Source organism: Pelophylax lessonae (genome assembly GCF_965119305.1).
Source record: "Pelophylax lessonae genome assembly, chromosome: 5".
Classification (NCBI taxonomy): Eukaryota; Metazoa; Chordata; class Amphibia; order Anura; family Ranidae; genus Pelophylax; species Pelophylax lessonae.
In genome coordinates this window covers 518,032,768-518,060,226 of record NC_138772.1, presented here as the reverse complement: position 1 = coordinate 518,060,226, position 27,459 = coordinate 518,032,768, and the positions used below count along the sequence as shown (strand labels likewise).

General features: G+C 46.7%; 1 pseudogene across 1 annotated transcript in view; it reads left to right on the top strand.

The window, feature by feature from the left end:
- Positions 1–5,726: 5,726 nt before the first annotated feature.
- The window catches only part of LOC309556573 (protein MTSS 1-like), a 62,718-nt pseudogene continuing 40,985 nt past the window's right edge, over positions 5,727–27,459 (top strand). The window contains exons 1-2 of the transcript in view: positions 5,727–5,765; positions 6,992–7,090. The product of the transcript in view is annotated as a protein MTSS 1-like (transcript). The remainder of the gene's footprint in view (positions 5,766–6,991; positions 7,091–27,459) is intronic.

Here is a 27,459-nt window from a genome sequence, read left to right as displayed (position 1 = left end):
AACACCAACCTGTTTTGGCCGCCAGGCCTTAATTATGGCCAAACACATTGGCGTTTTTACCTGCTGTACCCACCATCTTTCAATAAAGGATATCCATTGTGCTAATATCTAAGTGACGTCTTTTGCCTGTGGACTTCATGTTCATCTACACCAGGGGTGTCAAACTCAATCTAATCCCGGGCCGCATCAGCATTCTGTTTGCCCTCAAAAGGGCCAGTTGTATCTGTAAGACTGTTCAGAGCATCCCCTACCCTTACATAAGATTTCAAGAGCCTACCCACCTTCAGAAGTCAAGTCCCCCACCCTCCCTTACATCACAATGCACCCCCCTTAGGTTGTGCTGTTGCTGGGAAGAAGCTGGAGGCATCGCTGGAAAGCAGAAAGTACAGGGGCCAGAGGAGGGCTGATGCTCACCTGAAGCTGCAGGAGAGGTGTGAGGGCCACATGAATTGGCCTTGAGGGCCAGATTCGGCCCGCGGGCCTTGTGTTTGACACATGTGATCTACACCAATGAATGTCACCCCCACAGCTTTAGAAATATGCCCTTTAGTGTTTGGCCACTGGTTCTCTTACAATTAGCCTATCCGTTCACTGGAAAAAAGAGAAAAACCAAGGTCATTATTTTGCATTGAACTGAAAATAGTTGATACATTTCATAATGAACATACAGCGTAATTTTTATGATAAGACAAATTTGCTCACCATTTGAGCAGAGACTATTAACAGCACAGAAGCCATTTTGTAGAAGTATTCAATGACACTATCAATTTATTACGAAGCCGAGTAAACCGTGCTATTCAGGATAAACATAAGCCACTTTGGGAAGTGCAGACAATGATGGTTTCTGGTGCTACGTGATATTGCTAGTTCCTGGCAGACTGGTTGAATGGTTATTTTGCTCACCCTCACAAAATGGCTGCCTGCACGGTGCTATGGCAATCGGTACACTTTATGCAATACATATATCACAATAGAGTCAACGTTCACTGTAAGATTCTGCCCTCTTTTCCCATAGGACTGTTCCTTTGTGTTCTATTGCATCCTGTATAGCACTGTCCTAGCAGAAGAGCTGTGTACATGACAATAAAGAGGTCTTCTGCTATGTTGGTGTGCTTAGTTGATAGTTTGTATTGAGAGTTGATCTCTCACTCTCTCTCCCTGTACGGGTTGTTTTCAAATTGTTACAATACATTTTTTGCTGTAATTGTGCCTCCCTCTACATTGTAATGATTGCTTCAGCCTACATAAAAAAAAGAATAAAGAAAAACTGGATAAAGACATTCACTTGTGTCTCATGGAATGTTCAGTTAGGTATATGTTACAGCTTTATGTACACTGGGGTTCGGGATTTGCTGCTGACCGGTGAAGCATTATTGGAGAGACTGGCATGCAGCTTTGGAAACTTTCAGTTGGGTTGTATGGAGAAGTGTTTACCTGAGTTTGTTGCTTTTTATTGCATCCTTTTAACAAGGCTGGTTGCTTGGCCATTATGTCGAACGAAAGGCTTCAGTACTTTGTGTAACTTCTAAAGCTTTAAATACAGTAATGATAGAGAGGTTAGAAACCCTTTCAAGTTTTATTTGCTCTCTGTATGTCTTTTGGGAAGAGTCACCCCTCTATTTGTTCTGGTGACCTCTCCCACTGGGACAGAAGGTGACGGGAAAATGAAATGTTACTATTGTCACCAGAACAAGAGATATGGGGAAAGGTGTGCTGGTTTTCAAGGATAAGTTCACCTTTCAGAGCATGTTATAAGTTACACCCATAATTTGGGTGTAACATGAAACATGCTCCAGACCTGACCCCCATCCCCCATGACAATGGACGGGGGATCTTTTCCTTGCACCAGCTGTCACATTCTGAAAATAGCAAGGCTGTGTGGGGCTCTGTCCCCACAGTCGTGTCATTCATTACCAGAATGAAAGAACCACACGTACTGTCATCTATTGCGGCTCACGGCTTGTAGTTACATAGTTAGGGCTCTTTCAAATGGGCGATCAGTTTTTATTCTCCGCTCCGGTCCTTTTTTTTTTTTTTTTCACGGAGCGGATGACACTTGTGTCATCCGCTCCGTATGTCCGCATATCATCCCATCCGTTTGCGGATGATATACAGACATAATGTAAGTCTATGGGCATTGCGGATGTCAGCGAATGACACAGCTGACATCTGATTTTGCTTCCTTTCCGTTTTTTGAACGGAGGAAAAATAGGGTTCTGTTCCGTTCCAAAAAACGGAACAGAACTGAAAGGAAGAAAATCGGATGTCAGCGGATGGTATTCCGCTGACATCCGCAATGCCATTGACTTACAAATAGGATGATTTGCGGACATACGGAGCGCCCGTGTGAAAGGGCCCTAAGTCTGGTTGAAAAAAGACACAAGTCCATCCAGTTCAACCAAAAAAAGGGGGGAAAAATCTTACATTGTTGATCCAGAGGAAGGCAAACAACCCCAACGAAGCATGATCCAAATTGATCCAGCAGGGGAAAAAATCCTTCCTGACCCCCCAAGAGGCAATCAGATATTCCCTGGATCAACTTTACCTATAAATGTTAGTATCCAGTCAATGAACTGCAAGGGTGTTCCATACATCCCAACTGAAATTTTCCAAAGCTTCATGTCCAAATCCAGGCTTGAGAGGCTGGGGGATCCACCAACAACCCACCAAAAAACGGGATGGGGGGGTGGGGGTAGACACACCACGAACACAAGGAAATGAGACCAAAACATGAGGCAATGGGAAAATTCACTGTGCCAAACCCCAGGAAAAAGGGATCCCTAGACCGAGAGGGAAGTTTGGAACAAAACAAAACAAGTCCATAACCAGCTAGTCAACAGACGGCTCAAACCTAGCATTCCTAACCATTGTAATTCAGGGAAAGGAGGATATATGATGAGGAAAGAGGTTGTTTAATGAGACTCTCTCGCAAAACATAACAATGGCAGTGAGAATCCTGACAGTATAATACCCCAAGGATGAGAAAGAAATTACTCCCGAGACTGTTTGAAAAACCAAGGGTCCAAACCTTGAAGTTCACCTGAAGGAGGGTTGGGTGAGCTAGCAGCACCCGCACAAAGGGTAAGCAAGGATTACATTTACCAAACCCTAGACTGGTGCACAAGAACAGCAGAATCAGGATGAGCAGATCACCTTACAACCAAACACCCAGGGGTGGAAATCTGAAAGCTTACCTAATCACTTCCCAATGTCATGATTCTAAGAATTGTCCAACCTACCCCAGGATCAGTGCAGCATCCTCCACTGAGGGGGAAGGAATTTTATTCACACTATTGTCACCAATCACCTGATTGAGGACAGCAAAGAGAGAGAGGTCTAAGAGGGTTTATTCATAGGGCATAGTTCAGCTTACTAATAGTTCAGCTCCAGAAGAGGAACCTATTTCCTGGTTATCAGGTCCCACACATTGACCTCTGGACCCACATCCCACTCATAAGGGAGATCTGCAGCAGGTTCCCAGCATGTTCTGCCTGCTGACTTTCCAGACAGTACAGGGCCATCCAGCAATGGACAAATCTTTCCAAGCTGGAAAGAGGAGCCACTCAAGTGCTGAGCCTTTTCATGTGAAGACCATATGTTGAGGGGTCCAGAAGGCAGTGCCTTATCTCTAGAAGACCATGCGGTCAGAAATAACATGCTCAACATTGTCCTGCACAGGGAACGGGTCACTCAACCTGTTGCAAGAAGAGTTCCCACACCTACCCGAATGGGAAGGTCCTTCAGCACTCAGGTGATGTCCAGTCAACAGAGGTTAGAATGGCAGCCCACAAAAGGAGCCGTGATAAATTGGTAACTGAGTGTTCTGGGGAACCAGACAGAAGTTCAGAAACTGAGGACACACTCCTATGGGATGTCTTCCCAGGGTGGGGGGAGTGAATCACCTCTGCTCCTGCCAGAGACCGGTGTATTGTATCCATTATGGATTGGTGACCATCTGGATCTCTTGCCTAGAGTCCAGGCTCTCAAACATAAAATAAGAGGCTGAAAAGGATTGAGGGGTATAGACTGACAGTTGTGCTAAGGATTTTGATGGAAATGTTGGGGAAGGGGGTAGAGAGAGGAGGAAATATTATGAGCTCTGTTTTGGGAAGATTTCCTTTCAGGAAATGATTTGACACCCATACTGATATGTCAGAAAATTAGTGATGGGCAGGCATGTCATCAGTGTAGAGATATTATTGGAAGCCATAGAGGCTATCAATTGACCACGGGAGAGGTGTAGCTAGAGAACAGAAGAGGTCCAAGGACAGAGCCTTGGGGAACCAGTATGGAAAGAGGAGGAGAGGACAGTCAATGAACCATTATTATAGCAGGTTGCAAGATGACTTTCACAGAAATTATGATGGCCAGTTGTCAAGCCCAGGAAGTGTCGCACGGGGGCTGGGATCCTTTAGTCCTTGGCAAGCTCAGATGCATAGCTGGGCTTAACCTTATGCAGTAACTTTTGATGCTTGTAGCTGATAAACACATGGTGGGGTAATCCACAGAATGGGGTGTTTTCTCATCCTACCTGGAAATATGCAACTCGGAAGTGCTGAAGCCAAAAGCAACACTCTTCAGAAGGTCACCATTAGCAGTCCATGACAAATTTCCTTGATGCCAGGATCAATTTGATAAGTCAACAAAGGTAGATCCAGGATTTCTCTAAAGTGTATGCAAAGCCAAAATATTAGATTAGTGTAGAGAAGGGTCAACAGATGTGAGGTTTTTTTTTTGTCCCACCAGAGGCATTTCCCTTCACTTTCTGTCTTGTAGATAACAAAAGGAAGTGAGAGGATCTCATCAAAGGGAGGGGGATGCCTATCTTGGATAGATGCCACCAGAATAGGAACCCCAGATGGGAGATTCTCCTCTGTTCTTACATTGATATGCGCTAACAGATAGCAGTTTACTGAGCGCAGTACGTGTAAAAGTGCCACATCCTAAATAACTAGAAATTGTGTTGTTGGAAAAGACATGGACTTTAACGGCACTAGGTAAGTAAAATATAACAATTTTATTGGTTTACAGTTAAAAAGACATTAACAACATAAATTCTTCGGCTCGACAGAGGCGTTGATCCATATAACCACCATTAATAGGTATTGGTATATGAATACAAACAAACAGTAATCACTGCGATAGAATTTGCATACGTCGCATCAAAGGGATCTCACAGACGATAGTAGAAATGTGTATTGTCGTCCATCTAGATCAGTTGATGTGTTATCAGATGTGCAGATATTTCATAGAGCCAGAATGCTCAACATGTTTCGCTTGAAACAGCTTCTTCTGGAGCTACTGGTTCAATTGCTCTGCATAGTTAAAACATTAACATTAGCTGGAGTATAGTATACATATATATTACCATATACAGTTCAATTTGCCAATGCATGGTGGTGCTAAAAGGGCCAATAAAGAGAACACAAAAATGACATACAGATAAACATGGGATACATTAAATTAATATTTGTCGCCTATAGTTGCCAAAGCCAAGTGGTAGGGCTCAGAGTACTGGGAGGCACTGGGAGAGGAACAAGTCAAGAACTACATATGGGGATCAATGCATAGTACCAATTATAGTAAAATGGAAATGCTGGTGGTCTACATATAACAATATAGAAAGAAAAATTACTTGAAAGATGTGAGAGGGAGAAGATGATCCCCCTCCCCACATACCTGAATATATCGGAGTTGTATCAGCATGGTAATATAATAATATGATAATGGGGAAGGTGGAGTCTGTAGCCAAGAAGGCCATAGAGGTAGTAGTTATTAGAGGGCACAATTCGTGTGTTCATACACATTGTCCGCCTATAGTATTTATTAAGGGACAATAGGTTTATATTCAGTAGCCAAAAATTGGTAAGAAGTAACAAAAGCCATTACCAATCCATGGGAGTGTAGAAAGAAAAATCATGCATTGAGTTGGGCCAGCTGGAGAATCTAGCCACCATAGGAGACCACAAAGTGAACACCAATATGCAGTAATCAATAGATAAAGTCCAAAACACCTGATGGGTTAGACAAGAGGCTGCATTAAAATAGCAAAATATGCTCAGGAAAACCAAGAAAGAGCAGAAATAAATTCATAATAGAAGTCTGATAGTCAAGTAGAAAAAATGAGTGGTAACATTGCTCACCAAACAATATATTTGTTCAATACAAGAACATATAAGGTAAATCAGCCCAGCAGAGGGGATCGGCAAGTGTATGTAGCCTAAATTGCTGCCTATGAAGATAGATAAAGGGGCATAATATAGAGATAATAAGTTAGTTTCGACTCCAGGTATCCCGCTCACCAAGATGCTCATGGGACTTGTCATAAAGGAAGAGAATTGTAAAGGCGAATCTTACCAGCAGGACGTTTGGTCTGTGTGTCTCCACCTTCCCCGGATGGGGAACCGCCACCATACAAGGGCTTGAACCCGGCCCTATTTATATGCAGAGATCCCGAGCGGTGCGTCACATGACAATGTGACTCAATCATACAAACCACCCTGGTTGAAAATGGCTGGTTTAGATTATGTAATCCTTAAAAGTATTTGAAATAGTCATTGATCTTTATTTATATCAGCCTCCAGTAACCCCCCCCCCCCAACTGCAGAAGAGGCAGGGTAAGCATGAGCCAGTTAGATTCCACTGCATTGTGCAGTGCTGTCAGTCTAACAAGGAGAACTTACTGATAGGAGAAACCTCAACAGGGTTGATCCCACCAATGTGCTATTGTTCTTTCACTATCCAAATATAGGAGAAGAGTAAAAAGTGAAGTCATGGTTGTAAGGCTGAGAAGTAATCTGAAGACTGGCTGAAAGAACTACAAATCCTGTGAGAGTTATGAGAGGTGAAAACGTTCCACAGAAGTGTCATCAGACATGAGTTCTAGGTTCTGGTTTTGATTATTCAGAATCTTGCATTAACCCACCTGCTGCCTACAGATATTGTTTCTCCTTAGGCCTGACATTCTCTTTGATCTCTGTTCTTTAAACAGGTGATCCATGATTTGAAGGGCTCAGACTATAACTGGTCTTATCAGACCCCTCCAGACCCTTATCAGTACCACCATGTCTCGCAAGTCCAGCGTCTGCAGGTAAGTCCTTGTCTGCACAACCTATCTGGAAAACATTTGCTAAAAACTGCAAATGAGGTCAAGCGGAAACCCCCAGCATTCTCATTTGAGGGAAAGATTCTTATTATATTAAAGTCCTTGAAGACAGGCAGACATCTATTTTGCAGTGTTTATTATTACGGATGTTATCTGACCCCAAAAGACCAGCAATGGCTACCTTACCAAATGCCACGTACACTATATAGCCAAAAGTATGTGAAGAAATAACCGAGTTCAGAAGCTTAAACTGCTTAAAGTAGAACTATATGCAAAACTTTTTTTCCATATTGGATAGAGTAAAGGAGAATTCTAACCCTTATAAGGTTTGTTTTTGCTATCTTTGTCCCATTGGGGAGATTCCCCTTCACCTTCTGTCCCACAGCCAAATAGGAAGTAAGAGGAAATCTCTGCAAATAAAGGGAATCTCTTTGGAAGCCCCAGGTTATCAGAAATAGTGTCCACATTGGAAGATTCCCCTCTTACTTTTCTGGGGACAACCCAAAATGTGGGATTTTCCTTTACTTTCATTTTCAATAATGGCAAATAGGACAAATGGAGGCGGTGAATCTTCCTATTGGGGATACAGGCAGAAATAAAAACTGACAAATATTCTTATTCTTCTCCCCTCTATCCAAAATGAAATAAAAGTTTTGCCTTTAGTTATCTAAAATGTCTTTGAATGATGTATCATTAACAGTACCCTTAAAGTATAACTGTCCACTTCAAACCTTGTGGTAACCATTGTGGAAAGTCCTTCTGATCCAGCATACCTGTATACAGAGCCAGGTCCATAAAGACATGGTTTGGTGAGTTTGGTGTAGAGGAATTTGAATGGCTTGTATGAAGCCCTGACCCCCAATCTTCCTGAACACCTCTGGGATATATTGGAACACCAGTTACAGTGGAGATCGAAAGTTTGGGCACCCCAGGTAAAAATTTGTATTAATGTGCATAAAGAAGCCAAGGAAAGATGGAAAAATCTCCAAAAGGCATCAAATTACAGATTAGACATTCTTATAATGTCGACAAAAGTTAGATTTTATTTCCATCATTGACACTTTCAAAATTATAGAAAACAAAAAAATGGCGTCTGCAAAAGTTTGGGCACCCTGCAGAATTTATAGCATGCACTGCCCCCTTTGCAAGGCTGAGACCTGCCAGTGTCATGGATTGTTCTCAATCGTCGTCTGGGAAGACCAGGTGATGCCAATCTCAACGGTTTTAAATGCCCAGACTCATCTGATCTTGCCCCAACAATCAGCACCATGGGATCTTCTAAGCAGTTGTCTAGAAAACTGAAACAGAAAATAGTTGACGCTCACAAAGCTGGAGAAGGCTATAAGAAGATAGCAGAGCGTTTTCAGATGTCAATATCCTCTGTTTGGAATGTAATTAAGAAATGGCAGTCATCAGGAACAGTGGAAGGTAAAGCAAGATCTGGAACATCAAGAAACATATTAGACAAAACCGCTCGCAGGATTGTGAGAAAAACAATTTAAAACCCACGTTTGACTGCACGATCCCTCCAGAAAGATCTGGCAGACACTGGAGTTGTGGTACACTATTCCACTATAAAGAGATACTTGTACAAATATGGTCTTCATGGAAGAGTCATCAGAAGAAAACCTCTTCTACGTCCTCACCACAAAAATCAGCGTTTGAACTTTGCAAATGAACATATAGACAAGCCTGATGCATTCTGGAAACAAGTTCTGTGGACCGATGAGGTTAAAATTGAACTTTTTGGCCGGAATGAGCAAAGGTACGTTTGGAGAAGAAGGGGCACAGAATTGAATGAAAAGAACCTCTGTCCAACTGTTAAGCATGGGGGTGGATCAATCATGCTTTGGGGTTGTATTGCAGCCAGTGGCACAGGGAACATCTCACGAGTAGAAGGAAAAATTGATTCAATAAAATTTCAGCAAATTTTGGATGGTAACTTGATGCCATCTGTGAAAAAGCTGAAGTTAAAGAGAGGATGGCTTCTACAAATGGATAATTATCCTAAACACACCTCGAAATCCATGGGGGATTACATCAAGAGGCGTAAACTGAAGGTTTTGCCATGGCCTCACAATCTCTTGACCTCAACATAATTGAAAATCTATGGATAGACCTTAAAAAAACAGTGCGTGACAGACAGCCCAGAATTCTCAAAGAACTGGAAGACTTTTGTAAGGAAGAATGGGCAAAGATACCTAAAACAAGAATTAAAAAAAACTCCTGAGCTGGCTACAAAAAGCGTTTACAAGCTGTGATACTTGCCAAAGGGGGCAGTACAAGATATTAACAATGCAGGGCGCCCAAACTTTTGCAGATGCCATTTTTTTGTTTTCTGTTATTTTGAAAGTGTAAATGATGGAAAAAAATTTAACTTTTGTTGACATATTATAAGAATGTCTAATCTGTAATTTGATGCCTTTTGGAGATTTTTCCATCTTTCCTTGGCTTCTTTATGCACTATAATACAACTTTTTACCTGGGGTGCCCAAACTTTCGATTCCCACTGTATGATCCAGGGCTTCTCACTCTACATCATTGCTTTTTCCCCACCAATTTGGTTTTGGCTAAATGGGTATAACCCCCCCCCCCCCCAATACCCCACGCCAAAATCTTATGGAAAGCCTTCCAAGTAGTGTGGAGGCTGTTATAACCCCCCAAAGGTGGCCATCTCCCCATATCAGTGCCCATGGTTTTGTAATGAAATGCTAACAAGCCCATATAGGTGTCATGGTCAGGAGCCCACACACTATTGGCTATAAAGTGTTTTTCTTGTTTTCATATGTAATCTTCTGTACTTCAGTGTGCAGAAAATAAAAGTGTATAATTAATCAAACGTTTAGCCACTTGCCGACCAGTCACTGGGACTGTACTGCGGCAAAGTGGCTCGATTCCGTCTAGCGACGTAGACCTTCTCTGGACTCCTCCCCTTGTGGGCGGCGCTCGCGCACCGCCGGAGGCTCGCTCCCGCTGTTTTCAGTTACAGCGGGAGTCGGGCCAGGGGAGGAGCAGCGGCGATCGCCGCTGCTTTTCCCCGATCGCCGGGAAATCGAGTTTGCAGGTCCGCCTGCTTGTGTAAACAGAGCGGGCGGATCTCCCAAGTGACAAACAGTGACAGATTGCAGGGTTCAACATAGCTGAACCTGCAATCTGTCCCTGTGTCACTCAGTCACCTCCCCCCACACACGTCAGTAAGCACCAGGCATACATTAACCCCTCCCTCTCCAATAAAATTAACCCCTTCCCTGCCAGTGTAATTTTTACAGTAACAGTGGATATTTATAGCACTGGTTACTGTAGTAATGTCACTGCTACCCCCAAAAGTGTCAAAAATGTCAGTCAAGGGTCCGATCTGTCCGCCGCAATGTCGCAGTCCCGCAAAAAAAAAACGCAGATCGCCGCCATTACTCATTAACAAAAATGACAGAAATCTTTCCCTTAGTAAACGCAATAACTTTTGCGCAAACCAATCAAAATACGCTTATTGTGATTTTTTTTTTTACCAAACATAGGTAGCAGAAAACAAATTGGCCAAAAATTTTAAAAAATTTTGATTTTTACATTTTTTTTGGGGGGAATTTCATATAAAAAAATGTGAAAAATATTGTTATTTTTTCAAAATTTACGCTCTTTTTTTGTTTATAGCGCAAAAAGTAAAAATCGCACAGGTGATCAAATACCACCAAAAGAAAGCTCTGTATGTGGGGAAAAAAGGACGTAAATTTTGTTTGGGTACAGCGTCGCACGACCGCGCAATTGTCAGTTAGTCGCACAGTGCCGAATCGCAAAAAGTGGCCTGGACGTAAGACAGCAAAATCCTCCGGTGGTAAAGTGGTTAAAGACCAACTCGGGTCTAATGGAAAAATAATGCTTTATTGAAATAACCTTTTATATAACCAGTCATCTTTTTTGCAGCTGATTTGCAGTGCAAGGCTTGGTGCCCTGAAAAAATATTACATATGCCCAGGGCTTTTTTTCAGCGGGAACACGGGGGAACGCAGTTCCGGCACCTCCAGCACTGAATGTATGACATGGCAAGGGGTTCTTGGGTGTGCTGGAGGGTCTACTGATGCTTGCTGCTGGGGGATCTATTGTTGCTGGAGGGGATCTATTTTTGCATACCAATCTATTGTTGCTGGTGGAGGATCTTTTGTAACTGGGGGTTAATTGTGACTGGCAGGGATCTACTGTTTAGGGAGGGGTCTGCTGTTGCTGGCTGCTGGAGAGTCCATTGTGGCTAGCTGCTGGGAGATCTGTTGTTGCTGCTGGGGGTCTGTTGTTGCTGGAGAGGGGGGGGGGGTCATTTGCTGCTGGCTGTGGGGGATCTATTTTATTGCTTTTCTTGCTATCATTACCAAATTCCATACTACAAAATGATACTTGGCCCTATATTCTCCAAAAGGGTCTATACTGGGAGCTGGGTAGGGAGGGTGAAACCAAGGGTCAGTGCTCGGAGGTAGGTAGGGGGCGAAGTGACTTAGAACGGGGAGTTCCTGCACCTATTCTCTGAGAAAAAAGCCCTGCATATGCCCATCTTCTCCCCCATATGATGATTAACCACACAGCAAAATAAGGCTACTGGGATCAACCTGAGATCTCTTTATGCAGAATCCAGTGGATTGTACAAGACACACAAATTCCCTGCATATTTTGCATTAAAATATATGGAAAATTTAGACTAAAATATTCTGCTTAGCCTGTTCTGTTGCACTGGTGAGAGGTGTTTCACCTGCTATGGATCTGACATGCATAGAAGACCCAACAGAGGAAAAAATTGTCTAGTGTGAGTGGAGTTACTTTTTAAAGCTCATCTCTGGGAATTTTGTAAAACCTACCCATGCAGTCCCCCCTTCCCCCTTAGGTCGGGGGTTAGAGGGATAAGCTATAATACTTACCTTTTTCCTTGCTCTAGCGCTCTTTCAGATCTCTCCTCTTCTCTCGGAATCTCTTAACTTGTGGGGAGCTCTCCCCATCATCATGTACAATGCAAGACTATTGGCCCTGCGCTGTATGTGATGACATCAGAGTATGACTGCCGCATGGAGAGGCAAAAAGAAGAGGTTCAGGGATCAGTCAAACAGAGTGGTGGGATCCTGCTGGAGCAAAGAATAAGGTAAAGCTGGCCATAGTCAGGTGTTTTCTTTTTTTTTTTTTCCTTGAGCCAGCAGGCTGAATGAAAAAAAACTGACCGGTTCCTTCATCCACACAAGCGAGGTGGATGGAGGAATCCCCCTTACAGGCGACATTGTGTTCTGATAGCAGGACTCAGGATTGGCTGCAGCCGCTGATCGACAAGTTTTCCAGCATGTCCTTTTGACAGAAGTCAGTCAAACAGTCGACTTCTGTTTAGTGCGGACAGGAAGACGCTGATGGAAATTTGGCTGGTTCCTGCTGATCCAGCCAAATTTTAATCTCTCTATGGCCTCCTTAACCACTTAAGCCCCGGAAGATTTTACCCCCTTCCTGACCAGGCCCTATTTTGCGATTCGGCACTGCGTGAGTTTAACGGACAATTGCGCGGTCGTGCGACGCTGTACCTAAACTAATTTGACGTCCTTTTTTTTCCCACAAACAGAGCTTTCTTTTGGTGGTATTTGATCACCTGTGCGATTTTTTTTTTGATCATGCGCTATAAACAAAAGAGCGTCAATTTTGCAAAAATAAAAATATTTTTCACATTTTTTTATATGAAATTCCCCCAAAAAAATATAAAAATCTAAATTTTTTTTAACATTTTAGGCCAATTTGTTTTCTGCTACATATGTTTGGTAAAAAAAAAAAAATCGCAAAAAGCGTATTTTGATTGGTTTGCACAAAAGTTATTGCGTTTACTAACTAAGGGAAAGATTTTTGTCATTTTTGTTGTTTTTTTTTTTTTTTAACGAGTAATGGCGGCGATCTGCGATCTTTTTTTTGCGGGACTGCGAAATTGTAGCGGACAGATCGGACACTTGACTGACATTTTTGACACTTTTGGGGTTACCAGTGACATTACTACAGTAATCAGTGCTATACATATGTACTGTTACTGTAAAAATGACACTGGCAGGGAAGGGGTTAACTTTATTGGGGAAGGAGGGGTTAAGTGTGTCCCTAGGGGCGTGCTTCTAACTGTGAAGGGATGTGGCTTGTGGTGTAAGAACAGAGATATACGATTCTGCATAGCAGGACCGTATGATCTCTATTCTTACACAGGGGAGAATGGCAGGCGGCTTTGTTTACATTAGCCGCCTGCCTTTCTCCCGCTGTAACGGACAATCGCGAGTGCCCGGCGGACATCGGGTCCGCCGGGCACATGCGCGGGGGGGGGTCTGTGAACGAGCGGGAGCTCGCCCCCTAGAGCCTCACGGGCGAGCGACGTAGACTTGCGTCGCTTTGCCTGTGAGGGGCTGACTGCCGCAGTAAATATACTGAAGGCAGTCGGCAAGTGGTTAATGTCTAAACTGCTGGCAACAAAAGTGAGTACACCCCTAAGTGAAAATGTCCAAATTGGGCCCAAAGTGCCAATATTTTGTGTGGCCACCAGGGCTTGAGTCCTGCAGGAACGCATGGGAACGGCGTCCCCGCACTTTTCTCTATCGCTCATTGACAGACGTAGTCTTCTTGATTCTCAAGAGCTGGGTTATGTTGTCTCCGCAGGAGTAGGACTAGGCAGAAAGACAAAACGTTCTGGCTCCACCTTAGGGGCAGTCCCTGAGGGTATATTCTCCCTCTCTCTGCTACAGGGAATCAGTTTTTTTCTGTCTAGTCAGGAGTAAGGACCTAAGTTCCTTGCTGGGATCTTTTGGTCCTGGCAAGACTTTTTTCTTTAAGAAAAATACATTTTTTAGGTAGTTTTTCTCCAGTGTTTTTCCTGTGAGATCTTTAAGCAAAATGCCGGACTGGGCGACACTTGTGGTCACCCCAGCCGGCCTACGAGCGCGCGCAGACCATGGCATTGCGCTTGGTCGGCCGCGACATATTCAAGTAAGTATGCGGGGCCGGGCGACGGGCTGGATGTTGAGATCCAGTGGTCACCCCGGTTTCTGCCTACGAGCGCGTGCAGACCAGAGCTCCGCGCTGGGTCGGCCGCGACGGAGTCCCAGTGGAGGGACTGACCTTGCGAGTTAAAAGTCTCGCTTGGACGCCAGGAACCAGAGAGTCGAGGCGTCCAGAGTGGTCCACAAACCCCCACCCCGGTGGAGAGGGTATTGTGAAGAGAGGGTGCCTGTCGGTTTGGTATGGTGAGTAAACGTTCCCTTTTTTCTTTCCTCGTTATGAGGCAGTATGAATTATGGGCCCCTCCATATATGGTCAGTATATATCTGATACTTACAAGTCCCCCTTGTAATACAGCATGTGTTTGTGGGAAGTGGACTTGGTTTGAGAGCTAACACTCTACCCAGCAGACCAGGGCCGATCCTAGGGTCACAGGCGCCTGGGTGCAGAAATTTTTCTGGCGCCCCCATATGGGCGTGGTCATCTTACTAGCTCCTCCCCTTTACACATGTTTCTATGGCAACGACTCAAACACAGAGATGCTCCCCTAAGAAGTCTTCCTTACCCCGGGACCCTCCTACGATCTCTTAACAATAAACAAATTACAGGAAGAGAAGCAGAGTACTCTAATGGGAACTGGAGGGGGGTCTATCTAATGGACACAGAGAGGGCATCTGTTAGAGAGTCTGTTAGACAGAGCCCCCAGACAGGAGATGGTAAGAGACTGAAGACTTGATACAAGAGATGGTCAGAGACTGCGGATATGATACAAGAGATTAATGCTATGATGCAGCCTCATCAGTGCCCACCAAATGCAGTCTACCAGAGCCCACCAAATGCAGCCTTATCAGTGCCCACCAAATGCAGGCTTATCAGTGCCCACCAAATGCAGCCTTATCAGTGCCCACCAAATGCAGCCTACCAGTGCCCACCAAATGCAGCTTACCAGTGCCCACCAAATGCAGCCTTATCAGTGCCCACCAAATGCAGCCTACCAGTGCCCACCAAATGCAGCCTTATCAGTGCCCACCAAATGCAGCCTACCAGTGCCCACCAAATGCAGCCTCATCAGTGCCCACCAAATGCAGCTTACCAGTGCCCACCAAATGCAGCTTACCAGTGCCCACCAAATGCAGCCTACCAGTGCCCACCAAATGCAGCCTTATCAGTGCCCACCAAATGCAGCCTTATCAGTGTCCACCAAATGCAGCCTTATCAGTGTCCACCAAATGCAGCCTTATCAGTGTCCACCAAATACAGCCTTCCAGTGCCCACCAAATGCAGCCTTATCAGTGCCCACCAAATGCAGCCTACCAGTGCCCACCAAATGCAGCTTACCAGTCCCCACAAAATGCAGCTTACCAGTGCCCACCAAATGCAGATTACCAGTGCCCACCAAATGCAGCCTACCAGTGCCAACCAAATGCAGCCTTATCAGTGCCCACCAAATGTGGCTTACCAGAGCCCACCAAATGCAGCCTTATCAGTGTCCACCAAATGCAGCCTTCCAGTGCCCACCAAATACAGCCTTATCAGTGCCCACCAAATGCAGATTACCAGTGCCCACCAAATGCAGCTTACCAGTGCCCACCAAATGCAGCCTTATCAGTGCCCACCAAATGCAGCCTACCAGTGCCCACCAAATGCAGCTTACCAGAGCCCACCAAATGCAGCCTACCAGAGCCCACCAAATGCAGCCTACCAGAGCCCACCAAATGCAGATTACCAGAGCCCACCAAATGGAGCCTTAACAGTGCCCACCAAATGCAGCCTACCCCCCACCCTGACCACACGCTCAGATACCCCCCACTCTGATCACACCCCCCAGATACCCCACCATCCGGATCACAAACACCTCCAGATACCCCCACCCTGATCACACGCCCAGATACCCTCACTCTGAACACGCCCCCCAGCTACCCCCCACTCTGATCATACCCCCTACTCTGATCACGCCCCCCCCCCAGATACTCCTTCATCCTTATCGCACACCTCCAGATATCCCCACTCTGATCACATGCTCAGATACCCCCTACTCTGAAAACACCCCTCATATACCAGCCCCCACTCTGATCACACCCCCCAAATACCCCCCCCCCACTCTGATCACAGCCCCCAGATACCCCCCATACTCTGAAAACTCCCCTCATATACCCACCCCCACGCTGATCACACCCCCTTAGATACCCCCTCACTCTGACCACCCCCCCTCCAGATACCCACCACACTCTAAACACACCACCTAGATACCCCCCCACCTAGATATCCCACCCCACTCTGATCACACCCCCCTAAATACCCCCCAGTCTGCTCACACACTACAGTCTTTCTTTACATTACAGTATCTCCCCTGTCTGGGGACACTTACTTTTGTCAGGCTCCAGAATGAGGACACATCATGGGACAGCCTCAGACATTAGGCTCACTACAGGCTCCTGGGGGAGGAGCCGAGTGCAGAGGGGTGGAGCCCTGTCCATAGTGCTGCATGTGGATCTTCTGATTGGCCCTCCGCTGTGGCCAATGGAGACAGAATAGGCGTGGACTAAAGCATGTGAGAGACACCGGCCGCTCTCTCTTCTCCCGCACTGATAAGGGAGGGGGAGGGGGGTCACTCTGACAGCCCGCAGCTCGCCTCTCCCCAGTGTCACAGCGCCGGCCCTGTGTACACCTCTGGAGGAGGAGAGGACAGACCGGCGCCGCAGCTAGTCTCTCCCCTGTGTCACAGCGCTGGTCTGTGTACGCCGCTGGAGGAGGAGAGGACTCAGTGCCACTGGAGCTTCGGCGCCCCTCCCCCGCCTCAGCTCGCGGCGCCTGGGTGCGGTGAACCCCGTGAACCCGCCCAGGATCGGCCCTGCAGCAGACTGTAACATTACAGCAGACATAGGAGGTATAATCCTACCTTATTTGTAGTGTATCTCCTGTAGATCCATATATCGCCTCTTAGCAGAGATGCAGGTGGATGTGCTGGGAAAACGATTTCGGCGGTCCGCCGCCATTTTGCCGTAGACCAAGTGCATGTATGTCCTCAGGTCACGCCGGCCGCCATGTTTTTGGAGTCTTATGTCTCTTCTATGGGGGCGGCCATGTTTCGTGAGCCCAGCTACCTCGTGGAGAGCTGGGAACGCCGGAAGGCGTACACAGGGGGCGGAGCCACGTCCTTCTACCCGGGAAAAAGCAACAGCTCCTTCCAGTCTGTAAAAGACAGACGCTGACTGCAGTTGGTTGGAAACTTCTCTGCATCGGTTGGTGAGCCTTGGGGGTCCCTCTCTCTCTCTGTGGGATCGAGAAGCAGGTACTCTGAGGGGCGCTATTGCGCTAGGGGGAGACACACAAAAAAAAAAAAAAAAAAGTTTTTTTGTTTTGCTGGCAAAGGTGTCCTGAATTAACATGGACCCTGCCACTCATGTATCTCCTCCGGATCCCCTCGAGGGGTCTGCAGGATCCTCCAGCACCCCACTGACAATTGAATCATTGTCAGCTATTATGGAAACTTTTGTGTCCCGGGTGGAAGTGGCTTGTCAGGGACAGGGCGCAAGAAAGCGACCCCCGCCTAACCCCTTATTATCTGAAACCTCGGATTCAGACTCTGAGCCTATTTCTGCAGTTGCAGGTACTTCATCTGGGATTGGTGTCTCGGGTCCTGTCTCTTCAGACAGCGAGGAGGATGTTTCGGCATCCGCCATAGCCCGAGAGGAAGCGTTGGTAAACGCACTCATTGTATCTGTTCAAGAAACCTTAAGGTTACAGGGTATTCCATCGGAAATAGCTGAAACTGAAATCCCTTTTGGGACTAAAAAACGCATCAAAGTGGCAAAGGTTTTTCCATTGCCCAAATGTTTTGGCAATCCAATCGAAGAAGAATGGCGTCTGCCAAAACGCACTTTTACTATTTCTAAACGCATTGACAGGCGTTATCCGTTTGAGGAAACCCTCATTAAGAAATGGACAGAACCACCTGTGGTGGATTCACCAATTGCTAGATTGAATAAAGCCACGGTTATTCCTCTAGAAGACGCTCCGTCTTTTAAAGATCCAGTGGATCGCAAGATAGAAGCTATGTCTCGCACCATGTTTTCCTTGATTGGATCAGCTTTCAGACCTATAATAGCTATTGGTCTGGTTTCGCAGGCTGTAACTGAATGGACCAAGTGGTTACGCCGGGACTTAGAAGAGGTCCCTCAGGCGGTATCAGATTTGTTGGAACAAATGATACAGGGGTTACAGTTTGTGTGTGATGCGGCGTTAGACGCCACTCCATTATTGGCGCGAGCATCAGTTTCAGCACTGGTTCTCAGGCGTACACTGTGGCTAAAAGGTTGGTTAGCCGACCAAGGTTCCAAAAAAGCATTGGCTAATATCCCCTTTTTAGGAGAGCGTCTATTTGGAGCCAACTTAGATGAGATCATTAAGGATCTCACGGGTGGAAAGAGCACCTTTTTACCGCAAAATTTTAAAGGTAAAGGAACTCGTCAAAGACGAGGGCCTTCTTTTTCTGCTCACAAGAGGTTTTTTCGTCCCGCGGGTGAAAAAACTAAGTCCTCCAAAGCTCCTGCAGGAGGCGTCAGGGGTCGTTGGTCGGGCAAGCAAAAGCCCGCCCCCTCCAGACTTGAAGATAAACCGTCCAAAGCCTGAAGGTGCGCCCCCACCCATAACTGGGGTGGGGGGACGTCTTCGCCGGTTCCCGGATCCATGGCTTTCCAGAATCCCGGACAAATGGGTTTGCGAAGTCATAAGGTCAGGGTACAAGATCGAGTTTCGATCTCTCCCACCGGCGCGATTCTTCCCTTCCAATATCCGACTATCCCCGAATCGTTTAGAAGATCTGCGGAGAGCAGTCACAGATTTACTACAACAAGGAGTGGTAGTCCACGTTCCTTGGACAGAACGGTTTCAAGGGTTTTATTCAAACCTATTTACAATACCCAGGAAAGAGGGCAAAGTGCGTCCAATTCTGGACTTAAGAGCACTCAATTCTTTTGTCAACATAAGAAGATTCAGAATGGAGTCCATTCGCACAGTAGCAGCCTTCCTGCATCCAGGGGATGTCCTAGCGTCCATAGACATCAAGGACGCATATCTTCACATTCCCATTTTCGCAGGACATCAGCGGTTTCTACGCTTTTCCGTAGAAGAGAACCACTATCAGTTTGTGGCGTTACCTTTCGGTCTCGCCACGGCTCCGCGGGTCTTCACGAAGGTGTTGGCCCCAATGTTGGCACTTCTGCGCCAAAGAGGCATATCGATCCTTGGTTACCTAGACGATCTTCTGCTTCATGCACAGTCTCCTCAGACCTTGCTACAAAACATAGAAATTACTATGATTTCTTTACAGGAATTCGGGTGGCTGGTGAACCAGCAAAAGTCATTTCTGGTTCCCACCCAGAGGCTCGAATATCTGGGTCTAATTCTAGACACAGTCAGGACAAGAGTTTTTCTTCCGGTAGGGAAACTCCGGAAGATTCAATCAGCAGTCCAGTTGTTACTATCCAACAGCTGGTCTTCTCTTCGAACTTGCATGAGGGTTCTGGGGTTGATGGTGGCTTCCTTCGAAGCAGTCCCATTTGCCCAGTCCCATACCCGAATTCTTCAGCAAGAGATTCTTCTCAGATGGAATCGGAATCCGGAATCCCTGGACAATCAGATCCGATTGAGCAAACAGACCAGAGAGTCTCTGGTCTGGTGGCTTCGGTCTCCGATGCTCAGCCAGGGAAAGTCATTTCTGCCAATATATTGGACGATAGTGACCACGGATGCCAGTCTATCCGGATGGGGAGGAATTCTCGGTCAGTTATCTGTCCAGGGACTTTGGTCCCCGGAAGAATCCAGGTTACCGATAAATGTATTGGAACTGAGAGCGATCAGACTTTGTCTGATTCACTGGACCGGGCAGCTCCAGGGCAGCCCGGTTCGGATCCAGTCGGACAATGCCACAGCCGTGGCTTATGTCAATCACCAGGGGGGCACCAAGAGTGTCCGAGCGGCCAAAGAAGTGGCTTGCATTCTTCGCTGGGCGGAACGATTTGTTCCAGCAATCTCTGCGGTGTTCATTCCGGGGGTGGAGAATTGGCAGGCAGATTATCTCAGCCGTCAGACTCTGGATCAGGGGGAATGGTCCCTCCATCCAGAAGTTTTCCACCAGTTGTGCCTACGGTGGGGCACCCCGGATGTGGATCTGTTGGCATCACGATTCAACAGGAAAGTTCAGAGATTCGTGGCTCGCTCCCGCGATCCTCTAGCAGAAACCGCAGACGCACTGATCGCCCCGTGGGGGCAATACCAGCTAAGGTATGCCTTCCCTCCTCTCACGTTACTGCCAAGACTTCTTCGCAGGATAGAGGAGGAAGGAATTCCAGTAATTCTGGTAGCTCCGGACTGGCCTCGTCGAGCTTGGTACGCCGACGTGGTCAGACTGGTGGCGGACGTCCCGTGGAGACTTCCTCTCAGGGAGGACCTACTGTCTCAGGGACCGATCTTCCATCCTGCTTTACGATCGCTGGCTTTAACGGCCTGGCTATTGAGACCCAGGTGCTGAAGGACAAGGGATTGTCAGCTTCAGTTATTCCTACTCTAGTTGAAGCAAGGAAAGCGACTTCCAGAAAGATTTATCATCGCACATGGAAGTCCTACATTGCATGGTGTGAACCTTTGGGGTTCCGTCCTCGGCCTTATTCGATTAGTCGAATATTAGCTTTTCTGCAACAAGGGGTTGAGCAGAAACTGGCCTTGAGTACTATCAAGGGTCAGGTCTCAGCATTAGCTATCTTCTTTCAGAAGCCTTTGGCTACTCATTCCTTGGTGCGGAATTTCATCCAGGGGGTGCGACATCTGGCTCCGCCAGTGCACGCGCCGTTACCCCCCTGGGATCTTAATTTAGTGTTGTCGGTTCTTCAGAAACCTCCCTTTGAAGATATTAGGGAGATTCCTCTACCTACGTTGTCCCAGAAGGTGGCCTTCTTGGTGGCTATTACTTCTGCACGCAGGGTGTCAGAACTGGCCGCATTATCTTGTCGTTCACCATATCTGGTGGTTCATAGAGATAAGGTGGTTCTTCGTCCGAATCCATCCTTCCTACCAAAAGTGGTTTCAGAATTTCATCTGAATGAAGAAATTGTGTTACCTTCCCTGTGTCCTAAGCCCAGTCATCCGCGAGAGTTTGCTTTACTCTCCTTGGATGTGGTCCGGGCGATCAGGGTATACTTGAAAACGACAGACTCGTTTCGCAAGACGGATTCACTTTTTGTGATCCCAGATGGACCCAAAAAGGGGTTGCCTGCATCTGCCGCGACCATTTCCAGATGGATCAGACAGACGGTAGTACAGGCTTATTCTATTAAGGGTCGGGAGCCCCCGTTCCCTGTTAAGGCGCACTCCACTCGGGCACTTAGTGCGTCATGGGCCTTTCGCCATCAGGCGTCAGTGGTCCAGGTGTGCAAGGCGGCTACCTGGTCGTCGGTGCATACCTTTACTAAACATTATAAAGTTGATGTAATGGCATCGTCTGATGCCTCGTTTGGCCGCAAGGTTTTGCAGGCCGCAATTTGAGGAGACCAGTGGTCTACCTCAAGGGTTTTTTTCCGTTGGAAATTTTTCTTTAGTCTCATTCTTTGTTTATAATGAGCCTTTAAAACTTCTAGTTTGGCACCGGTTGGGCCTTCTAGATTGGATTTGATTTTGTCAATCCCACCCCTCATTTGTGGCACTGCTTCTGGATGTCCCAGCTCTTGAGAATCAAGAAGACTACGTCTGTCAATGAGCGATAGAGAAAAATGGATTTTTGTAAGATCTTACCGTAAAATCCTTTTCTCTTAAGCTCATTGACAGACGTAGTACCCGCCCCTCTATCATTGAGTTGGGTTGGGTTAAATTCTCTGTTACTGCTTTAGAACAGAACTGATTCCCTGTAGCAGAGAGAGGGAGGATATACCCTCAGGGACTGCCCCTAAGGTGGAGCCAGAACGTTTTGTCTTTCTGCCTAGTCCTACTCCTGCGGAGACAACATAACCCAGCTCTTGAGAATCAAGAAGACTACGTCTGTCAATGAGCTTAAGAGAAAAGGATTTTACGGTAAGATCTTACAAAAATCCATTTTTTTCACAGCAGGAACGCCGTTCCCATTGCCAGCCGCGTCCTGCAGGCAGGGCCGCTGTCAAGGGGGAACCACAATCCCCCGCTGTGCAGAAAAAAAAAATGTCTCCGGGCCCCCCTGCGTTCCACGGGAGCGGGTAAAGTCAGTGGACTATTTTATCAGTTTTGGGTAGGCGGATTAATCCGCCGCAGCGCGCTATTCAATTCCAGCCTGGTCACCTGCCTTCAATGTGAATAGATGGTGACAGGCTGGGAACACTGTGGCGGATTAATCCGCCTACCCGAAACTGAAAAAATAGTCCACTGACTTTACCATCTCCCATGGAACACAGGGGAGCCGGGCCGGTGCTGTGGGCAGTCCAGGGCAGTGGCGTGGCGGCGACGGGGGCCGGGTGTCAGGTCGGTGTCCTGTACGGCGCTGCTGGGCCGCCTCTCTATGTGAAGGAAGCTGCAGTGCCACTGTGACAGCTCCTTCAGTTCGCGGGGAAAGAAGGTAAGTGCCTGCTGTCATGCTGTGCAGCCTCCTGTGTGCTGGATAGGAGGGGGATGGGGCAGCTGCATAAAGAGGAATTGATCTTTATGGAATTGATCTTTCCATATTCAGTGGCTGCAGGAGGAATATGGAAAGATCAATTCCTCTTTATGCAGCTGCCCCATCCCCCTCCTATACAACTTATTTTGCTGCCCCCCCCAGTGCTCTCTAGCCCCTCCTCCCAGTGCGCTCTTTAACCCCCCAGTGTCTTAGCCCCCCCCTTGCTCTTTAGTGCCCCCTCAGTGCTCTTTAACCCTCCCCCGCTCTTTAATCCCCCCATGCTCTTTAGCCCCCCCCCCCCACCCAGTGCTTTTCATCTCCCCCCATGCTCTCTGGCTCCTCCAGTTCCCCCCCCCCAGTGCTCTCCAGTTCGCCCCCTCCCCCTGTGTTCTCCATCCCCCTGGTTTCCCCCCCCCCCCCCCAGTGCTCTCCACTCCCTGCACCTTCCAACCCCCCTGCAATGCTTTCCAAACCCCCCTTAATTCTCTCCAGTCCCCCCCCCCGTGCCCTTCAGTGCTCTCTGCTTTCCCTGGCCCCCCCTTGTGCTCCTCTATCTTCTATCATGTCTGCAGTCTCTGACCATCTTTTGTATCACGTCCTCAGTCTCTGACATATCACATATATGCAATGACAGACCTCACATGTGATGTGCAGCACACTGCTGTGCAAATCACATGTGATGTGTGTGCGATGCAAATTCAGCCATACAGATTGTATGGCTGAATTCGCATCGCATTGGGACACAACTCGCACAGGGCCCTTTTTTGGGTCCGCACCAGGATCGGATCGCATGGGTGTTCACACCCATGCGATCCGATTCATGTTGGAACTGACATCTCGCACTGTGATATGCGAACTGATCTGGGGATGTGGTTAACTTTGTATTGGCAGCCCCAGCAATTTGTATATGGCAGTGTGAACTGCCTGCGAGTTGAATGCAATGCGGGACCCCGCAGTAGATTTGCAGGGTTCCCGCATCGCATATATGTGAACTGGGACTAATACCAAGCACATTTGGAGTGACACATCTGAGGGGCTGTAAATTAGGGTACACTAGTGTTGCCCTCTGAAGAGTGAACCACAATGGATCACTTTTCAGAGGGTGTTTGCTAGGTGGCAAGGAAACATTATGATGCCTCCTCACCATCTAATGTAATTCTTAAAAACCTGCACCACCTGCAAAGGTTCCTCCTTATATCAGGTCCCACCCCCTTCCTTAGTGTATTCGCTCTGCGGAAGGTGGTCTCTGGTCACCAGAGTCCTCCCTACATCAGAGTTCCCGGCATTCCCCTTTACATCAATCTGCAGGATTCCCCCTTACAGTGCAAGGGGGAACTCTGTGGACGCTGATGTGAAGGGGAGCTCTGATGTAAAGGGCAATGCTGCAGACCCTGATGTAAGTGGGAACTCTGATGTAAAGGGGAATGCAGTGGACTCTGATATAAAGTGGTCTCTGGTCACCTTATATCAGAGTTCCCTTTTAGAGCAAAATTCTTCTTTATATCAGAGTTCCCTTGCATTGTAATGGGGAATCCTGCAGACTCTGATGTTCTTTGTTGGCTAGGTTATATTAACCTGACCTTCTTGTAAATGGAGAAATATGGCTTTTGACTTTTGTTTAACTTAAACACACATTGCTAATAGTGCTATCTACATGTTTATAATTTAAAATATTGATATTTGCACTGTTTACCACAGAATACGGGCATTTTAGGCACTTTTTTTGCAATGTCGAGGGGGGATCCTGGGTGAGTTCCCACACTTTTTTCCCAGGACTTGACCCCTGGCGGCCACCATTATTTTCCAGCACTGCCTTTAACCCTCTTGGGCGTGGAGTTCACCAGAGCTTCACAGGTTACCACTGAAGTCCTCTTCCACTCGTCCATGACATCACAGAGCTGGTGGATGTTGGAGACCTTGCGCTCCTCCACGTTCCGTTTGAGGATGCCCATAGATGCTCAATAGGGTTTAAGTCTGGGGACATGCTTGGCCAGTCCATCACTTTTACCCTCAGCTTCTTTAGCAAGGCAGTGGTCGTCTTGGAGGTGTGTTTGGGGTCGTTATCATATTGGAATACTACCCTGCGGCCCAGTCTCCGAAGGGAGGGGGATCATGCTCTACTTCAGTATGTCACAGTACATGTTGGCATTTGCGGTTCCCTCAATGAAGTGTAGCTCCCCAGTGCTGGCAACACTCATGCAGCCCCAGACCATGACACTCCCACCGCCATGCTTGACTGTAGGCAAGACACACTTGTCTTTGTACTCCTCACCTGGTTGCCACCACACACGCTTGACACCATCTGAACCAGATACGCTTATCTTGGTCTCATCAGACCACAGGACATGGTTCCAGTAATCCATGTCCTTAGCCTGCTTGTCTTTAGCAAACTGTTTGCGGGCTTTCTTGTGCATCAACTTTAGAAGAGGCTTCCTTCTGGTGATGACAGCCATGCAGACCAATTTGATGCAGTGTGCGGCATATGGTCTTAGCACTGACAGGCTGACCCCCCACCCCTTCAACCTCTGCAGCAATCATACGTCTCTTTGCCAAAGACAACCTCTGGATATGACGCTGAGCACGTGACCTCAACTTCTTTGGTTGACCATGGCGAGGCCTGTTCTGAGTGGAACCTGTCCTGTTAAACCGCTGTATGTTCTTGGCCACCATGCTGCAGCTCAGTTTCAGGGTCTTGACAATCTTCTTATAGCCTAGGCCATCTTTATGTAGGGCAACAATTCTTTTTTGCAGATCCTCATAGAGTTCTTTGCCATGAGATGCCATGTTGAACTTCCAGTGACCAGCATGACAGCGTGAGAGCGATAACACCAAATTTAACATACCTGCTCCCCATTCACACCTGAGACATTGTAACACTAACAAGTCACATGACACCGGGGGGAGGGTGGCTAATTGGGTCCAAATTGGACTTTTTTCACTTAGGGGTGTACTCACTTTTGTTGCCAGCGGTTTAGACATTAATGGCTGTGTGTTGAGCTATTTGAGGGGACAACAAATGTACACTTATACAAGCTGTACACTCACCACTTTACATTGTAGCAAAGTGTCATTTCTTCAGTGTTGTCACATGAAAAGATAGAATAAAATATTTACAAAAATGTGAGGGGTGTACTCACTTTTGCGAGATACTGTGTGTGCGCAAGCGTGTGAATGCATGTGTGTGTGTGTATATGTATGTGTACACAGGTGCATCCCATAACATTTTTATATCACCCAAAAGATAATTTATTTCAGTAATTCATTTCAAAAAGTGAAACTCCTATAGATGCATTACACACACAGAGTGATAGATTTCAAACATTTCTTTCTTTTTATTTTGATGAATATGGCTTACAGCTAGTGACAACACAAAATTCATTATCTCAGAAAATTGGAATATTTCATAAAACCAGGGCTTTTTTTTCAGCGGGAACGTGGGGGAACGCAGTTCCGGAACCTCCAGTCTGAATGTATGCAATGGCAAAGGGGTGCTGGGGTCAGTGGGGTGAGCTGAAGGGCCTATTGATGCTGGCTGCTGGGGGATCTATTGTTGCTGAAGGGCATTTGTTGTGGGTGGGGCTATTGTTTCAGTGGAGGATTTATTATTGCTTGGGGGAATAGTTGCTGGGGGGGACTACTGTTGTATGGGGGGGATCTATTGTTGCTGGAGGACATTTTGTTGTGGGTGGGGCTATTGTTGCAGTGTAGGATTTATTGTTGCTTGGGTGAACTATTGTTGTTGGGGGGGGGGGGCGATTGTTGCAGGGGAGGATTTATTGTTGTCCGGGGGCTATTGTTGTTGGGGGTCTATTGTTGCTGATAACAGGGGATCTATTTTACTGTTTTTTTCTATTGTTGCAGGGGAAGATTTTTTTTTTTTGTGGGGGGGGGGGGTCTATTGTTACTGATTCCAGGGGACCTATTTTACTGCTTTTCTAGTTATCATTAACAAATTCCATACAAATTACCTAGAACCACAACTTGATACTTGGTTCTGTATTCTCTAAAAAGGGGGGAGGGGGTACTGGGAGGTGGGCAGAGGGTGGAACCAAAGGACAGCGCTTTTAGGTGGGTAGGGGGTGGAGACGAGAGGTGACTCAGAAGAGGGGAGTACCTGCACCTATTCTCGGAGAAAAAAATGTCCTAGACGCGGCCAACCTAGCGCGGAGCTAAAGTTAGGTTGCGCTCGCTGGCCAGACTTGGGAGGCCGTAAGGATCTAAGATATCCAATGCCTGGCCCAGTTGATTGTTATTCTCACAGGAACAGAAAATAATAATAATTTTAAAAAATTCCATTTAAAAAGGGAAAAAAATGCCAGGACCAGAGATCCCAGCAGGGAACCGGATCCTTATTCCTGACTAGACAGAAAAAACTGAGGTCCTATAGCAGGAAGTGGGAAGTACACCCCCTAGGACTGCCCTAGGGGCGCAGTCAAATTTGTTTCCGCCTAGTCCTACTCCTATGGAGAGAAGCATAACCCAAGGGTCAAAGGAGATATGGAACTATGTCCATCAATAAATAAAAGAGAAAATTGGGCTAACTTTACTGTTTCGTTTTTTTTTTTTTAGTTTATGAATATTTCTTTTCCCAAAAAAATTGTGTTTTAAAAAAAAACGCTGTGCAATTACCGTGTGACATAAAAAATTTCAACACACGCCATTTTATTCTCTAGGGTCTCTGCTGAAAAAATATATATAATGTTTGGGGGTTCTGAATAATTTTTCCATGTAGGAGCGAAGTGTCAGAATAGGTTTG